General features: G+C 51.6%; 1 long non-coding RNA gene across 1 annotated transcript; it reads left to right on the top strand.

Moving 5' to 3' along the window:
- Positions 1-2,507: 2,507 nt before the first annotated feature.
- On the top strand, positions 2,508-3,068 carry LOC139607807 (uncharacterized). Its single transcript, XR_011684894.1, has 3 exons — positions 2,508-2,610; positions 2,714-2,838; positions 2,944-3,068. It is a non-coding gene; the product is annotated as an uncharacterized lncRNA (long non-coding RNA).
- The last annotated feature ends 14,480 nt before the right edge of the window (positions 3,069-17,548 follow it).

Here is a 17,548-nt window from a genome sequence, read left to right as displayed (position 1 = left end):
CTCTCTCCCCCTGTGTCAGAGCTCCAGCACCCAGGCATATCACCCAGCCACTGGCCCTGTGACATTAAAGGGCCACACAGCACCTCCACAGGACCTCCACAGCCACACACACATGCTTCTCTCCCCTGTATCAGAGCTCCAGGGGCCAGGCTCATGGCCCAGCTTCTCCCCCTGTGATATTAAAGGCCCACACAGCACCTCCACAGGACCTCCACAGCCACACATCCATGCCTCTCTCCCCCTGTGTCAGAGCTCCAGCACCCAGGCATATCACCCAGCCACTGGCCCTGTGACATTAAAGGGCCACACAGCACCTCCACAGGACCTCCACAGCCACACACACATGCCTCTCTCCCCTGTATCAGAGCTCCAGGGGCCAGGCTCATGGCCCAGCTTCTCCCCCTGTGATATTAAAGGCCCACACAGCACCTCCACAGGACCTCCACAGCCACACACCCATGCCTCTCTCCCCCTGTCTCAGAGCTCCAGCACCCAGGCATATCACCCAGCCACTGGCCCTGTGATATTAAAGGGCCACACAGCACCTCCACAGGACCTCCACAGCCACACACACATGCTTCTCTCCCCTGTATCAGAGCTCCAGGGGCCAGGCTCATGGCCCAGCTTCTCCCCCTGTGATATTAAAGGCCCACACAGCACCTCCACAGGACCTCCACAGCCACACACACACACATGCCTCTCTCCCCTGTATCAGAGCTCCAGGAGCCAGGCATATCACCCAGCCACTGGCCCTGTGATATTAAAGGGCCACACAGCACCTCCACAGGACCTCCACAGCCACACACACATGCTTCTCTCCCCTGTATCAGAGCTCCAGGGGCCAGGCTCATGGCCCAGCTTCTCCCCCTGTGATATTAAAGGCCCACACAGCACCTCCACAGGACCTCCACAGCCACACACCCATGCCTCTCTCCCCCTGTGTCAGAGCTCCAGCACCCAGGCATATCACCCAGCCACTGGCCCTGTGATATTAAAGGGCCACACAGCACCTCCACAGGACCTCCACAGCCACACACACATGCTTCTCTCCCCTGTATCAGAGCTCCAGGGGCCAGGCTCATGGCCCAGCTTCTCCCCCTGTGATATTAAAGGCCCACACAGCACCTCCACAGCCACACATCCATGCTTCTCCTCCCCTGTATAACACCACCACCTCCTACCTACCTACCTCCCTCCCTCCCTCCCTGCCTGCCTGCCTGCCTGCCTGCCTGCCTGCCTGCCTGCCTGCCTCCCTCCCTCCCTCCGTCCCTCATCATCTAACCCTCCAGGGACCTCGCCCACCAGCCGAACATGTGTACCCACACTTAAGCACACCTCCTGGGTTAAACACCTCCAGCCGCACCCGCCAGAGTTTCGTGGTCCTGGTACCCCTTTTAGATTCTCGTGGTCCTGGTAACCCACTGGACACTTTGTGACTCTGGTACCCCGCTTAGATTCTCGTGGTCCTGGTAACCCACTGGACACTTTGTGACTCTGGTACCCCGCTTAGATTCTCGTGGTCCTGGTAACCCACTGGACACTTTGTGACTCTGGTACCCCGCTTAGATTCTCGTGGTCCTGGTAACCCACTGGACACTTTGTGACTCTGGTACCCCGCTTAGATTCTCGTGGTCCTGGTAACCCACTGGACACTTTGTGACTCTGGTACTCCACAGCTCCAACAGACTTAGTGCTGTGGGACTTTGGCTTTTTTTTTTTTTTTTTTTTTTTTTCCCCCCACTTTCGTGACTCTGGTACTCCACAGCTCCAACAGACTTAGTGCTGTGGGACTTTGGCTTTTTTTTCCCCCCCACTTTCGTGACTCTGGTACTCCACAGCTCCAACAGACTTGGTGCTGTGGGACTTTGGCTTTTTTTTTTTTTTTTTCCCCCACTTTCGTGACTCTGGTACTCCACAGCTCCAACAGACTTAGTGCTGTGGGACTTTGGCTCCCCCCAACCCCCCCTCTTTCGTGACTCTGGTACTCCAAACAAACACTTTGTCATATTTCCCTCCCTCCTTCCTTCCTTCCTTCAGCAGGCGCCCCTGGTACTCCGGGGGCAGGGGAGGGGGAGTCGGTGGGGCCCGCGCCCTCGGCCGACAAAAGCTTGGATCAAGGGCTGACTTTCAATAGATCGCAGCGAGGGAGCTGCTCTGCTACGTACGAAACCCTGACCCAGAATCAGGTCGTCTGCAAGTGATTTAGCACCAGGTTCTCCACAAACATGCGGTGCGAGATAGGAGAGGGGCGACCATCATCCGGCCGCACCCCAGCCCTGTCACGAACGGCTCTCCTCACCGACCGAAGCCGGCTATCCGAGACCAACCGAAGATCCGCGGCGCTACGGTATCGTTACGTCTAGGCGGGATTCTGACTTAGAGGCGTTCAGTCATAATCCCACAGATGGTAGCTTCGCACCATTGGCTCCTCAGCCAAGCACATACACCAAATGTCTGAACCTGCGGTTCCTCTCGTACTGAGCAGGATTACTATTGCAACAACACATCTTTCATATCACAGGGCCAGTGGCTGGGTGATATGCCTGGGTGCTGGAGCTCTCACACAGGGGGAGAGAGGCATGTGTGTGTGGCTGTGGAGGTCCTATGCAGGTGATGTGTGGCCCTTTAACATCACAGGGGGAGAAGCTGGGCCATGAGCCTGGGGGCTGGAGGTGTTATACAGGGGGAGAGAGGCGTGTGTGTGGCTGTGGAGGTCCTGTGGAGGTGCTGTGTGGCCCTTTAATATCACAGGGCCAGTGGCTGGGTGATATGCCTGGGTGCTGGAGCTCTCACACAGGGGGAGAGAGGCATGTGTGTGGCTGTGGAGGTCCTGTGGAGGTGCTGTGTGGCCCTTTGATATCACAGGGCCAGTGGCTGGGTGATATGCCTGGGTGCTGGAGCTCTCACACAGGGGGAGAGAGGCATTGATGTGTGATTGTGGAGGTCCTGTGGAGGTGCTGTGTGGCCCTTTAATATCACAGGGCCAGTGGCTGGGTGATATGCCTGGGTGCTGGAACTCTCACACAGGGGGAGAGAGGCATTGATGTGTGGCTGTGGAGGTGCTGTGTGGCCCTGAAATATCACATGGCCAGTAGCTGGGCCATGAGCCTGAATGAGCCTGGAATTCACTGAGCTCTAAGGAGCTCAGTGAATTCCAGCGTGGTACTGTGATAGGATGCCACCTGTGCAATAAGTCCACTTGTGAAATTTCCTTGCTCCTAAATATTCCAGAGTCAACTGTCAACAGTATTATAACAAAGTGGAAGCGATTGGGAACGACAGCAACTCAGCCATGAAGTGGTTGGCCACATAAACTGACGCAGCGGGGTCAGCGGATCCTGAGGCACATAGTGCGCAGAGGTCGCCAACTTTCTGCAGAGTCAATCGCTACAGACCTCCAAACTTCATGTGACCTTCCGATTACCTCAAGAACAGTGTGTAGAGAGCTTCATGGAATGGGTTTCCATGGTCGAGCAGCTGCATCCAAGTCATACATCCCCAAGTGCAATGCAAAGCGTCAGATGCAGTGGTGTAAAGCACGCCGCCACTGGACTCTAGAGCAGTGGAGACACTGTTGGGACTAGTAGGAGCAAATGTTTGGTTGTCAGCTAGTTATTAATAATTACCGAAGTAATTATTAATATTTAATTAAATTATTATTAAGATGTAATAATATCGGGGCACCACCCTGTAACCAGGGACTGACAGTCAAACTATGAGTTCAGTCTCTAAGGCACTTACTCATAAGTGTCAATATTGGACATCCGCGTGGTGTCACGCGAGCCGAGCACAAAGGCTTTACTTGTATGGGTATAGGCGTGTGTGTGTGTGTGTGTGTGTGTGTGTACGTGTACGTGTTAATTGGGGACAGTAAAGGGAGGGAAAAGAGAAAGATACAGAACCCGTGCCGCAGGGTTCTGTGAGTCGTCGAGAGGTCCAGTAAACTCTTTCTTCACCACGCAGTAACAGGGCATCGAGCTAACACTCGTCTGGCCTGAGACTGGTCCTTTAACCGGTTAAGAGGGAGTCCACTGGCTCACTCGCGGTAGTGAGGCTGTGCAGCGACACCGAAGTGTCCAGATGCGGCAGCTTCGCTCCGATCACCCAAGATAAACAAAAGCACAATAGCACGTCCTACTTCAGCAGGACGGCACGGACTGTCCCGGTACTCGCGGCTAATGCTCATCAACAATAAACAGCAGTAAACCATACGAACAAATACGTAATATTAATTACAAAACAACAGCATGGGACACAGCGGTCCTGATTCAAGTTACATCAGAGAGTCCGATCAATGATAATAAACTTTTTCACCTTCTAACGATCTGCCCAGACACAAGCCTCTTACTTGGAGTGGATGTGTGGAAATCCGCCGTTGCGGCTTCAGCGCGGTCCTGAAGGCTGGCGGGGCCATTATCTCGTTCCGTGAGGAATAATGGCGGCTGTTCTTCGGGGCAATGGAAGAAACAGCAGAGTTGACTCGATGGAGGGAAAACGTGGTCCGTTTCCTCTGACGGGAAAATCCTCCATCCTTCTGCAGGCAAAGTTAAAGATCAGCGGGCGTGATGCGGCTGTCTCCTTCGGATCCGGTACATTCAGCGAATGTGAGCAGTCTGTTGACTCGTCCAGCGAGTTGAAGACTAAAGGCCGATGGTAAAAGAAACAAAATCTCTCCAAACGTTTGTGTGGTGCTTCCTTTCAGCGATCGGAGTTACAGCTGTTGCAGCAACTTCGATGCACGGTAAAGAGCGAGGAAGAGAGTCACAGTGCTGCTTTTATCACCTGAGTGACGTCACCAGGAATCCCTGCTGGGAATGCCTGGCCTCAGCCAATGCCGTTGCAGAGTTTTCTTTCAAACTCCGCAACGTGGGGAGTGAATTGTGGGGGTGGTTTCGGCCCATAGCCTGGAGGGAAATGTGGTTCACGCCTTTGTTCTCCCCACGAGTCATGGCTCGAGTCAGGCTTCAGGGGAAGCATGCGGGCCTCTCTATTGTTCTTCTCAGGACTCATGACTTGAGATCCCAACATCCCCCTTTTGGTCTGAAGAATGGGGTGATGGCCACAGTCTTTAGAGCAACTCTAGGGTCGAATAGTCCATGTGAGTGGAGGTGGTAGTCCTTGCTGTGTTCTTGTGTTCCTGTCTGGTGGACAAATGTGGATTAACAGTTCATTTGAGAGTTCATAGAGGCATTAGTGTCTGGGCAGACATCGAGGCTACGTCTGGGCAGAGGTGCTTTGTTTGTGTCTAGCTATATTACTAACTCTTGAGGTGTAAGTAACAGGCATTATACACACGACATTTTGCTGTTTGGCAATGAACTTAAAATTAAACAACCAAAACACACTCATAGTAAACTTAAACAAGTTAAAGGTAGTAGAAAGGTAAAATAAACAAAAGAGAAAAAAGGGAAGAGGGAGGGGGGAAAGGGAAGGTGATTAGTGATGGTGATGTCTACTCTCGAACAGAGGAGAAGTTTGTCAGTGGAATGGCGGCTGTTTGGTGTGGGAAACGTGGTGAGATGAACAGGAGAGGATATAACTTGGCTTGAAGTTTTTGGATGTACTTGTACATCACATATGCTACTATTGCCGTGATGATCCAGCCACTAAGGAGGAGCCCGAGAGCTATTATACTAATCAGTGATTCCTGAGAAGGTGGCAACCTGGTCTCATGGTTAGGCAATAAGGTTAGTCCAGTCGGTTTGAGGATGAACTTAACCAGTTTGGTCCCTTCCATCAGAAGCTGCTGTTGAAGGGTGTCATCAATTGTTAAGTTGTGACCTTTAAACGCGTCTAGCATTTCAATCTGCACCTCATGTCTTTCAGGATCGAGGTAGTGAAGGACAATGTCCTTAGTGTATATCACGGTTCCTCAAGGGGCCACTGTCCACATTGTCTGGCTCGGTAGCGTTAACTTAGTGGCTGTATCATGGTGATCATAGGACATTTGGACTTCAGTGACCGGGGTGCTGACAAGCCACCGATTGCCAGCCCTTTCTACCTTGGTCTCTGTTTCTTCATTCTTGGTTGACAGGCTACCCTGGCACTTTTGTTCCGGAGATCCAGTCCTTAAACCACACAGGTAGCTAGTAACATCTCTGACAAAGGGGTTACTTGGGCAGACCCAATGGATGTCTCTGGTTTTGGTGCAAAGGCTCAAATTGGGAATTAGGTAAAGTGAGGGGTCGTCATCATGGTACGCTAGAGTTGGTGGTGTCTTTATGTACACGTGTGTGTTACCTCTCCAGAACCCAACATTGAAAACTGATTTGAGTCTGTATACATTTGGCCTTTCTATAATGGGTAAGTTGAGAATTAATCCTATCTCTAGACTCTGGGGGTCTACGGAGATAGGGATTGCACTGCCAAGACTATATGCTAGGTGTACCTGTGAAGATTGTACAACAGTGGTAGTAGCGGATCTGAGTATTTGTTCAACGAGTTCTAAGGAGACCAAGTAAGTGGGAATCTTCCCACTGCTTAGGCTGTTGACTGAGGAGCCGATCTCTCTGATGAGATCTTGCATCAGATCCCTGACTATTCGCATGTATGTGGTGTCTTCTTTAACAATCTGTGCCAGGGTTCCTAAGGCATGCAAAGTGTTGTTGAGTAGAGCAGAGTGTAAGTTTACTGTGACTACTGTCCCCTGGAAGGTTTTACCAAGGTCCAACAATTGCTCTTGTTGGAGACGCAGTCTCTGTTGGATTTCTGGCATCTCCTCGTCGAGTTTGCCTATGTGTCTTTGGAGTGTGCTGAGGCTGACTGAGTTGGCGGCTGAGAGGCCCACTGAAAATAGTGATCCAATGGCGGATGCTGCTGCAATCAGCCCGCCAAGAAAACGTTTTGGTCGTTTCTGACCACTGAGGTCCTGCTCGGTGACTAGAAACTTTTGTAGCTGTTCCAGAATGTGAGCAGTGGTTTGTTTGGCCTGCTCTATTGTGTCCTGAATTTGTGTGCCACTCAGTCTTCCCTCTGTTAACTGTGGGGGAAGGCGGATGTGTTTACGGTATACATCCCACGGGTCGAGACGCACATAGATCCTCTGGGTGTAGAGGCCGCAGTGGGTGATTAAAAGTCCAGGTGTCTCTTGGAGGACAGTTCCGGTTGGTGGGCCATTCTCGACCACATTCGTTAGCTGGGAGACTTGTAGACAGAAGAGAATGCCAAGAACCCAAGGAAGTTTCATCCTAAAATAAACCAGAGTTCAATTAGTTAGGGGAAGAGTGGTGTTTAGGAGTTAGCGCATGCTGGCGGGTGAGTTGAGGCATGCAGCTATTCGTACATGGTTTTGTCATGCATCTGCTGTATCCGGATCTGGGGACTGCTTCCCCCTTTCGGGTGTAGGAGCAGTTTCCTTTCTTGGTGTTGTGAAAGGTCTGTACAGTTTGATTTGGTTCGAATGAACCCACCTGTATGCTGGTGACCCCCTTGGTTTTGAGACTCTGATTCTGTAGGCTACTGGTGACAGTTTTCCCACAATCTCAAAGGGGCCTGACCAGCTGGGCAAGAACTTTTTGGAGATTCCTGCTGGTTGGGCAAACCTGAAGTACAGCACTTTGTCTCCTACTTGGTATTCGACATCGGACGCCTTCCTATCGTAATAGGCTTTGGCCCCCTTTGCGCTGTCTTCGAGATTCTTTTGAGCCCATGCGAACGTGGCACGAAGGTGGTCGCGGAGGTCCGTTACGTATTGGTGTGCTGTATAGGCGGTTGCAATACTGACGTCCTCAGGGCGGTATAAGAGGTGCAGAGGCAGAGTCATTTGTCTCCCAGTCATCATCTCAAAGGGTGCGATTCCAGTTGAGCGGTGTGGGGTGGACCTGATGGCCATCAACACCAAGGGGAGCTTTATGTCCCAATCCTTACCATTTGTGCCCACATACTTTTTGAGCATGTGGATAATGGTGCGGTTGGCACATTCAACTTGACCAGATGACTGGGGATGGTATGAGAGGTGGAATTTGACTTCCACTCCTAGGATGTCATACAAGGCTGTCATCACACTTGAGGTGAAATGGGTGCCTCGATCTGAATCGATGGAGAGGGGTAGACCCCAGCGGCTGAACACGTGGTTGAGCAGCAACACCGCGGTTGTGACAGCTGTGTCATTGGGTGCTGGGAGGCACTCCACCCATTTGGTGAAAGCACACGTGACAGTGAGGAGGTATTTATTTCCTCGTGAAGACTTCGGGACTGGTCCGATCCAGTCGACCTGGAGGTGGGACCAAGGAAATGTGATTCCCCTGCTCTGAAGTGGAACTCGATCTAGTGGTCGGGATGGTTGAAACTGGCAGCAGATTAAACATCCTTGAACATAGGCTTTGGTGTCACGGGACATGGACGGCCAGTAGGCGACTTGCTGGAGAGTTTGGAAAGTAGCCCGGTACCCTCGGTGGCCTCCGGCAGGTGAGTCGTAAGCGTGCGCTAGTTACTCCCCTATGATCAGATGGGACGACCCAACGGGGTGGTCCCTGGCCACCTGGGGTGTAGACCAACAAGCCTTTCTCCAGTTTTAAATGTGGCAAGGTGCGGCGGAGCGTTTGCAGTTCCTGTGACTCGTCCGGTGACGGCTGTGAGAGTTTTTGCAAGGACGGGTTTTCCAGTAGTGCTCAGATGGCCTGAATAGCAGCGTCTTGTTCCTGCATGGTAACTAGATCTGCATCGCCAGGTTTCCGACCCAGATGCAAGGTTTGCCCACTGTCCTGAGGGTTTTCTTTCCTCTCTTTTGCCTGTCGGCGGGTGATTGCATTGACGACGCAGGTTTGGGGAGTTGGGAGCCACTCGCTCTGTAACTCCCAGGGTGTGCCTTGTTCTGCGCCTAGCCTTGCGAGGCGGTCAGCTTCATCATTGCCATCTTTGTCAGGACCCGGAGTTTGAGAGTGGCCCTTGACCTTCTTACAGTACACGGTCAGTCCTTTGTCGGTTACAAGTCCGTCGCTTGCAAGGAAAAGTTCAGAGTGTTTGACCTCTTTGTTTCTGGCGTTTTTCATATCATTTTCCTTCCATGTGGGGAAGTGGGAGATGAAACTGTGACGTGCGTAATTTGAGTCGGAGCAGATCACTAGCTGTGTCACGGTTAGTTTAGCAGCTTGTTGCAGTGTGATGAGGACTGCGGTGATTTCTGCGTACTGGCTAGTTTTGGGGCCCAGTTGATAGTGGTTTGGCTCACTGCTGTCGCGGTTGGCCCATAAGATACCCACTCCGGCCCGGAATTGACCCTCATGGTGAAATGAGCATCCATCGACATAGACCTTTGGGAGGTCTCGACAGACGTTCTCATCATAATTGTGATGGTTCGAAGGAAGTGATGGAGTGGTGACAAGGAGGGAGGGTGAGTTCAGCTGGCTTTCGTCGCCACAGTGCTGACATTCGGCCAGTCCCTGTCCCAGTATCATTTTGTTGTTCTGAGCGTACTTTACCTCAATCTCATAGCCTTGCAATGCCATCATCCAAGTGGTGATACGACTGTTGGATACTCATCCTTCCCTCAGTCGCTGACTGTTCAGAAAGGTGACGGGTTGGTGGCAAGTCTCAATGATGACCTTCTGGCCACCAATGTAGCTACGAAAGTGTTCTACAGCCCAAACGGTGGCAAGGAGGGCCTTCTTGCAGTCTGAGAACTTTACCTCAACTGAGCTCAGGGGTCGGCTTGCATAAGCAACCACTCGCTTGTCTGTGTCGTATCTTTGTGTAAGGGCGGCGCTAAGGCAGTGGGCTGAGAAGCTTGCTTCCAGGTGGTATTCCCTGTCCTTGTCCGGGTAGGCCAGGCAGAGTGCAGAACAGAGTTTTTCTTTCATGTTGCAGAAGGCCTGCTCTTGGGCCTCTGTCCATCGAAAGGGGGTGTCTTTGCGTAGGAGTTCAGTAAGTGGCTGAGCAATCTCCGCGTAGTCTTCAACGAACTGTCGGGAGTAGTTGCACACGCCCAGGAAACTCCTTAGTTCCGACACATTGGTTGGGGCTATGATATCCTGGATGGCTCGAATTCTTTTTGCCTGGGGCTCAATGCCGTCGGCGCCCACTGTCAAGCCCACATACTCAACCTTGGTGCGACACCACTGGCCTTTGGAGAGTGCAAGCTTGGCCCCTGCCGCAGAGAGCTGGTTCAGTACATGTCGGATCTCCACCCAGTGTTGTTGGGGCACAGGTAGGAGCAATTTGGTTATTGGCTTATCACATTAATGATTATCAGTGATAATCACCAATATATATATAAATGTTTACTACAAGTAGTAACCTCAGGGCACCACCCTGTCACCAGGGACCAATGACCAAATTGATGGCTCAAAATACAGTCTCAGAAGGTTGGTTGAAGGATAAATTCGAGCACTGACTGTTGTGAATCCAGCTGTCACAAATATAGTCACAATAATCACAGACAACGACGAGTTAAATTATAACAGGATTTATTAATACGAGTAATAATTATTCAAAATAACATCACTTAATATTAAACCGATTATAATTCAACTATAACTAAAACAAACATTGGTCACTAACTAGATGATTACTGGCAAAACACATATGTACAACCGTGTGTGTGTGTGTGTGTGTGTGTGTGTGTGTGTGTGTGTGTGTGTGTGTGTGTGTGTGTGTGTGTGTGTGTGTGTGTGAGAGAGAGAGAGGATGTGACGTGTCAGTAGGAACCAAGATGGCGGCAGAGTGAGGTACTCGCTAGAGCCAAGATGGCGGCTGGCCGCAGAGCGTGAGTGGCGTGAACACGAGAACAGGGGGAGGGGCCTTGAGCCTCACGTGTATGACGCGACCACACTCTCGGGCCTGAATGTGAGAGAGGTGTGGATGAGGTGCGTGATTGGGAGGAAAGAGGGAGAATAGAGGTGAAGAGAGGAAAGAGTCCACAAGAGATCGTCACCACAGTTAATAATCACCACAACATCACTACACAATAACGGAGCCAGAGAACCGAGCTCGTCTGGTCGGATATTGGTCCTTTAACTAGTGATATTTGGCTTATTAAGCTGATCACAGTGAACGATCTAAACAACAGGATATGCAGCACTTATAAGTCAGATAAATCAAACAAGCTACACTAATTGTGTCTCTGCCCAGACATCAGCCTCTTACTGTGAGCTGCTCCGGTCCTCCGGAGTTAGAACAGAAAGTCTCTGGGTCTCCACAGCTCGGTCCTCGGCTGGGAGCTCGGCGGGTTGTGTCTCGCTCTTCTGGCGGTGACGGTGATGAGTTCCTCGGCGGCAGCGGGAAGATCACCGATGAGGGACGGTGAACTTTGTTTGTCTTTAACAAAGTCGGCGCTCGTCCTCACAGGACGTGAAATCAGCTGATTGCACAGCGATCTACGTCGGATCCGAAAGAAGAGAAACACAGCAGTCTGTGCGCTCGGCCTGCGAGTTGGAGACTGTGATCTGGGTTTGAAGAAGTTCTGGAAAAAGATCAGATGTTGCAGATTGCTCCCTTTCAGCAGCAGAGTCGCGGAGAGAGCTGGAGTAGCTCTCTACTGTACCTGGTGCACGGGAATTAAGCACAGGAGGAGGGTCGCAGCGCAGCTTTTATTACCTGAGTGACGTCACCGGGGATCCCTGCTGGGAATGCCTGGCCGAGGCCAATGCCGTTGCAGAGTTTTCTTTCAAACTCCAATTTTACACATAGGTGTGAATTGTGGGGGTGGTTTTGGCTCCATAGCCTGGAGGGAAATGTAGTCCACTCCTTTGTTCTCCCCACGAGGCATGGCTTGAGGCACAGGCTTTGGAGGGCATGTAGGCCTCTCTTTTGTTCCCTTCAGGATGCATGGTTTGACACTCAGGCCTTGGAGTGGCTTGTAGGCCTCTCCATTGTTCTTCTCAGAACTCATGGCTTGCGATCTCAACAGTGTTCTTCAAACGTTTTGCTTCTCATGAAGATGTCATCCACATAGATGAGGTTTCCGCGAGCTGTGGCATCACTCATTGCTTTGTGGAGGAAGATGTTGAACTCCGCGGGGGAGTTAGAATAGCCAAACGGGCAGCGGTTCCAGGTGTACTGGCGGTTGCCGAAAGAGAAGGCCAGCTTGTACTGATCTGCCAGATCAACCTTCATGGTCCAGAAACCATTTGCCACATCAACAGTGGAGAAGAAGCGGGCCCCCTTTACTTTGGCCAATTCCTGATCCAGATGGATCATAGGCCAGCGGGAAAGTGGGACTTGTTTGTTCAATGGCCGGTAATCAATGGTGAGACGCCATTTCCCGGTTGGTTTCAATACCAGCCAGATTGGTGAGTTGTAGGTTGAATTGCATTCCCAGATTATCTGTTTTTCCAGTAACTTGTCCAGGATCTCTTGGATGGACTCATAGGCAGCCAGCGGAAACTTGTACTGTGGTAGAAACGTCGGTGGTGCGTTTGGGTCTGTGGGAATACGCACGCAGTGCAGGTCGGTAACCCCACAGTCGTGAGAGTCTCTTGAAAAGATCGAGTGGAAGTCTCTGAATAACCTTCGAAGTGCTTCTCTTTGTTCTTCTGCTTTGGCAAGTTGCTGCTCAATCTCAGACTCGAAACTAGGATAAGGTTCTTCTGGTGAGGGATGTGTCCCGCCCCCACTCCCAGTTGCATCTCCCGGCTGGGTCACAAGGGCATATACCACCATGTCGCCCTCAACGCCCAGGGCAGCGCTGCAGATCGCTTCGTTTTGCAGCGACTCGTGGTGGGTGATGGTGATCATTTCGGTGGGGAAGGTGAAGAAAACCTCCTTCAAGTCGTCATCTTTAGCCAGTGATGAGGGCAGATTTCCTATGACAGGCACTGTCAGCTCAAAGTCATGGAAGGAGCTATCAACCAGCATCCCTAGTGGTTGACCCCTCGTCACCTGGATGGGAATGTGGGTCAGATTTTGCACCAGCAGATAGGTTGAACGATTGTCCAACTCAAGCAGGGGCATGCCGCAGATGGTCAGATTAAGCTCCCCGAAACGTGGCAGAGGCTGGAAGAACGCTTGGGACCCAGGCAGTTTTTGTCCCTTCAGCAGTGCAAGGCGAATCGGGACACCGGCTGTCCGTGGGGGAATGGTTATGTCACTTTCACTGGCGGCCTGACATGCCTGGGGAATGGTCTGCCCTGAGAGCATCTGTTCTGGTTCTGTGGTCAAAAGGCAGTTTTCCGCATTTGCCTGGGACCACAGGACTTGATTGACGGTGTCTAGTTGGGCACCGAGTCTGACAAGCAGGTCTGCTCCCACAACGAATGGTGTTGGTAGTTGAGGGACTACGCTAGTGAAGTGCATCGTCTGTTTCTTCCCCATTTCTACGAACAGTGCACATACCCCGGTCGACTTCAGGTAAAGTTGTGACGATATGGAAGAGTAAAAATGGTGACTTTTCGGCACGAAAGGTGGAGGAGCGTCAAGTTGGCACAGTTCATCATACAGCTTCTGGCTGACAGCCGACTTCTCAGACCACAAAGCTAGGTGGGCATCTTGGATTCGAATGCCGTTGAGGTGCACATCTCCGACCAGGTGGGGGCTGTACACTGCCTGGTCTTCATTTTTCAACGAACATAAGAAGGACTGATGGTTGTAAAAAGCGTTATGGTTGTTGGACTGTGACGTGCCTGAGTGGCACTGATGACTGTGCTCTGGGAAAGGCATGAGCCGCGTCCGGGGCTCCTTGGATTCTTGAATGACGGCAACTTGGCCATCGGTAGCTGGTGGGTGGATATCAGGATCGAGTGGCTTTGGTGTGTCCACTTGAGCCCAAATGCGTCCACGATGACAGTCAATGAGTGGAGCCAGTCGGTCAAGCAAATCCTGGCCAATGAGCAATGGCTCAGTGTCAAGGGTGCAGATGTAAATGGGGTGCACGAGAGTCATTTCCCGGAAGGTGAGCTCAACCCATGCACGCTTGGTGATGGGTGATTTGTTCTGCGTGTAGCTGGTGATGTTGATGTTGCACCCCTCGATCTGGGGTGGCTTGCCAAGAGAGTGCATTGCTCTAGCAACTTCCGCGAAGGTGCTGGAGCACATCAGGCTGATTTCAGACCCTGAGTCAAGCAACGCCAGGGTGTTAAGGCAACCCCCTACTATCACGGAGGTGTAGATGCGTCGAGCGTTTCCTTTGTGGACAAGTTCGCCCAAGAAGGTCAAAAAGGGAGAATGAGAGCTGTCGAGAGTTGTCGTCTTTGGACGCGCGCTTGCGTTTCCTGGTTCCTTTCCCTAGCTCACCACGTAGACTTTGGCGGCAGTGGGAGAGGGCACCTGGCTTAGTCACGCTGATGGTGGTTTGTCATCGGGTTTCTTTGGAGGGTCTGGTGGTGCGGATGATCGACTGGGCGCCTCAAGTTGCCGTGCTGCTTCGGCCACATATTTCCGGACCAGCTCTTCCATCTGCCATCTCAAGCTCTCCCCCATGGGGTGACTTGAGCCCTTGCCGTCATACTTGCCTTCTTGCCTGGTGTTCCGCTCGAACTGGACTCTCCTGTTTGGCTGATTGAATTGCCTTTGTCTCCCCTTGTCTTGGGGGCGTGCAGGGTTCCTAGTCCCTGGGTCCTGTTGTCCACCCTGGTGGCGGGGCTGTCGATGTCCTTGGGATCCTGTCCTGGGGTTTGGCCTGGCGCGAGGCATTTCATTGCCTTCGAGTTCTAGAGCTGCTCCCTCTGAGGTTTGGATCCCCAGGACTCTGGCTCCACCTTCAGGTCCTCTAGTCGGGCGGATGCGTGTCTCCCATGCCACCTGTGCGTACCTCCTGACTTCCTGCATTGTGAAGTTCCCTGTCCTACAATGCATGGTTACATCATAACGCACACTTTCATGGAGGTTGTGGAGGAATAAGGACCTGAAGGTGCGATCCTCCTCTAAACCTGGTGCATTGCATCCCTGGAAGTATGCGGCTCTCAAACGCCGGTAATACTCTCTTGGAGGTTCCTGTTTCCTTTGAGTGATGGCGAAAGCTCCAAGGGTAGCCGACGCCTGGTCGGTGTACAAGGAGTACTCTTCTCGCAGAGCCAGGCAGAGCGATGAGTATCGGTCTCGGGTCCCTGGCGGGAGCGTTTCTATGAAGATATGGACGCTTCTGGAGGTAGTCTTCCAGATGAGCTTAAGCTTCTCATGAGCTGAAGCTCGCGGCAAGTCGAGGAGGCACCGATCAACTTCCCGAAGATAGTCATCGATGTTAGACTCCTTGTTACTGGGGTCAAAACGCTCTATATCCTTTGCAAGAGACTCAAGATGGCGTGTGCGCAGGCCCTGTTCGGGGTGGACCGGGGCCGTCAGAGTCGTCTGAACTGCCATAGTGTCTCTCGTCGCCGGAGCGATGAGTGTGGCTCCTTCCAGTTTGTGCTGGAGGAGTCCAGTCCAGATGTGGGTGCATTGCCTGAGGTCTGGTCGGCCTGACCCTAGGTGGTGGTTCAAAGCCGCTCACGCTGCTTGGGGCTTGGTAGTGTCCTCCTTCCCTCAGGTGTGGGGTCATTGTGTCACTGGTGTGTGACACGGCACGCTCAAAGGCTGGTCGAGGTACGCCACTTGGGTTTGGAGTCCTGTCCACCAAGTGGGCTCTCCGAGGTGCTTGGTAGCTGTCTAGCGTGAGCAGGTCCGAGACTGCGGTGCTGGGGACTGCTTGTCTCCCAGTCGTGGCGCGTGGGTCGGCTGGTGTAGCTCCAGTGTACAGATGGATGTCTTCAAGCCTTCGTCGCAGTGTCGCTTCTCTCGTCCGGGCAGCTCGGAGCTCTGCCTGCAGCCGGTTGGCTGGGTCATCCAAGGGCAGAGTCACCCTAGTTGCGCCACAGAGGGGACCTGTCTCAGGGTCGGAACCTGTCTCCGGGGACTCTCGGGCGAACAAGTCGGCAACTGTGCTTAGCCTGTTGACCTGAGTGCCTTTTTCCTCTTCGGGTTCTACCTGAGTGGCTTCAAATCGTGCCCGCAGCACGTCATAATCCTGTTGGATTCGTTCATTTGCCTCCCTGACTTCTGTCACCTCCTGTCTGAGGCGACTGTTGCTGAGTTGCTGTAACTGGAAATATTCTTGCAGCTGGACCAGTTGTTCCACATGTTCCGCAGCTTGTAGCTGGACTTTCCGGTGGCGCAGCAGGGTCAACTGACCGAGTACATTGGGAACCATGCGCGCCTCCCCTGTTGGTTGATTAATGTAAGCAGCCAACTCACGAATCTTGTCATCGCACGTACTCACAGAGTAGCTGTTAAGGTTGTCTACGTTACCAATAGACAACTTAATTAGGCCAGCGACCAACTCTTGCAGGTCTAAGTCGTCTGCCTTCTGGGGAGCCTCGGCTCCGGTCACAAGGGGTGCTTGGTTACTCATTCTGATGAGCCTATTACCAGTGACTTTAATCTAATTCGATTTAACTGGTGGTAACCAGTTAGGTGCTTTGCTGCTGATGTGGATGCACAGGTGAGACTTCACTCTGTGACTTACACAGGAACACCACGAATTGGAAGTGTTAGGTTGGTTACTGTTGCAATTGTTCTACCTAGGGTGAGTGGGTTATGGGAGGAAGGGTAATAACGCTACTGTGGTCAGAATAGGAAGAACTAGCTGGTTAGCCAAGTTATTACTTTCAATTACAGTCCACTAGCACACGTTGAAACAATCAACATACCACCACTGCACATCCACCTGGCACTTGCAATGACTGTAGATATTAGTTTAAAAAAAAACGGAATAAATTGCACATTAGTGATTATTGCACACGAATACTGCAATAAAGCTGGTAATAGGATGGCCTCACACGGGGCACCATTTGTTGGGAATAGTAGGAGCAAATGTTTGGTTGTCAGCTAGTTATTAATAATTACCGAAGCAATTATTAATATTTAATTAAATTATTATTAAGATGTAATAATATCAGGGCACCACCCTGTAACCAGGGACTGACAGTCAAACTATGAGTTCAGTCTCAAAGGCACTTACTCATACGTGTCAATATTGGACATATTAGCACTTATAAGTTAAACGCTGAAGGTTGAATTCCGAGCACTGACCAGTCCTTCTCAGGACTCATGACTTGAGATCCCAACAACACGTTCTCTGGAGTGACGAATCACACTTCTCCATCTGGCAATCTGATGGACGAGTCTGCGTTTGGCGGTTGCCAGGAGAACGGTACTTGTCTGACTGCATTGTGCCAAGTGTAAAGTTTGGAGGAGGGGGGATTATGGTGTGGGGTTGTTTTTCAGGAGCTGGGCCTGGCCCCTTACTTCCAGTGAAAGGAACTCTGAATGCTTCAGCATACCAAGAGATTTTGGACAAATCCATGCTCCCAACTTTGTGGGAACAGTTTGTAGATGGCCCCTTCCTTTTCCAACATGACTGTGCACCAGTGCACAAAGCAAGGTCCATAAAGACATGGATGAGAGCGTTTGGTGTGAATGAACTTGACTGGCCTGCACAGAGTCCTGACCTCAACCTGATAGAACACCTTTGGGATGAATTAGAGCAGAGACTGAGAGCCAGACCTTCTCGTCCAACATCAGTGTGTGACCTCACAAATGTGCTTCTGGAAGAATGGTCACAAATTCCCATAAACACACTCCTGAACCTTGTGGACAGCCTTCCCATTTTGAATACTCAAAGGGGCCAGAGGAGCAGTTA

Source organism: Trachinotus anak, unplaced genomic scaffold (genome assembly GCF_046630095.1).
Source record: "Trachinotus anak isolate AG129_WGS33_773 ecotype Australia unplaced genomic scaffold, CSIRO_AGI_Tana_v1 ptg000024l, whole genome shotgun sequence".
Lineage (NCBI taxonomy): Eukaryota > Metazoa > Chordata > Actinopteri > Carangiformes > Carangidae > Trachinotus > Trachinotus anak.
Note: the sequence above shows the minus strand (reverse complement) of the source record. Positions and strands in the feature narration are given on the sequence as shown.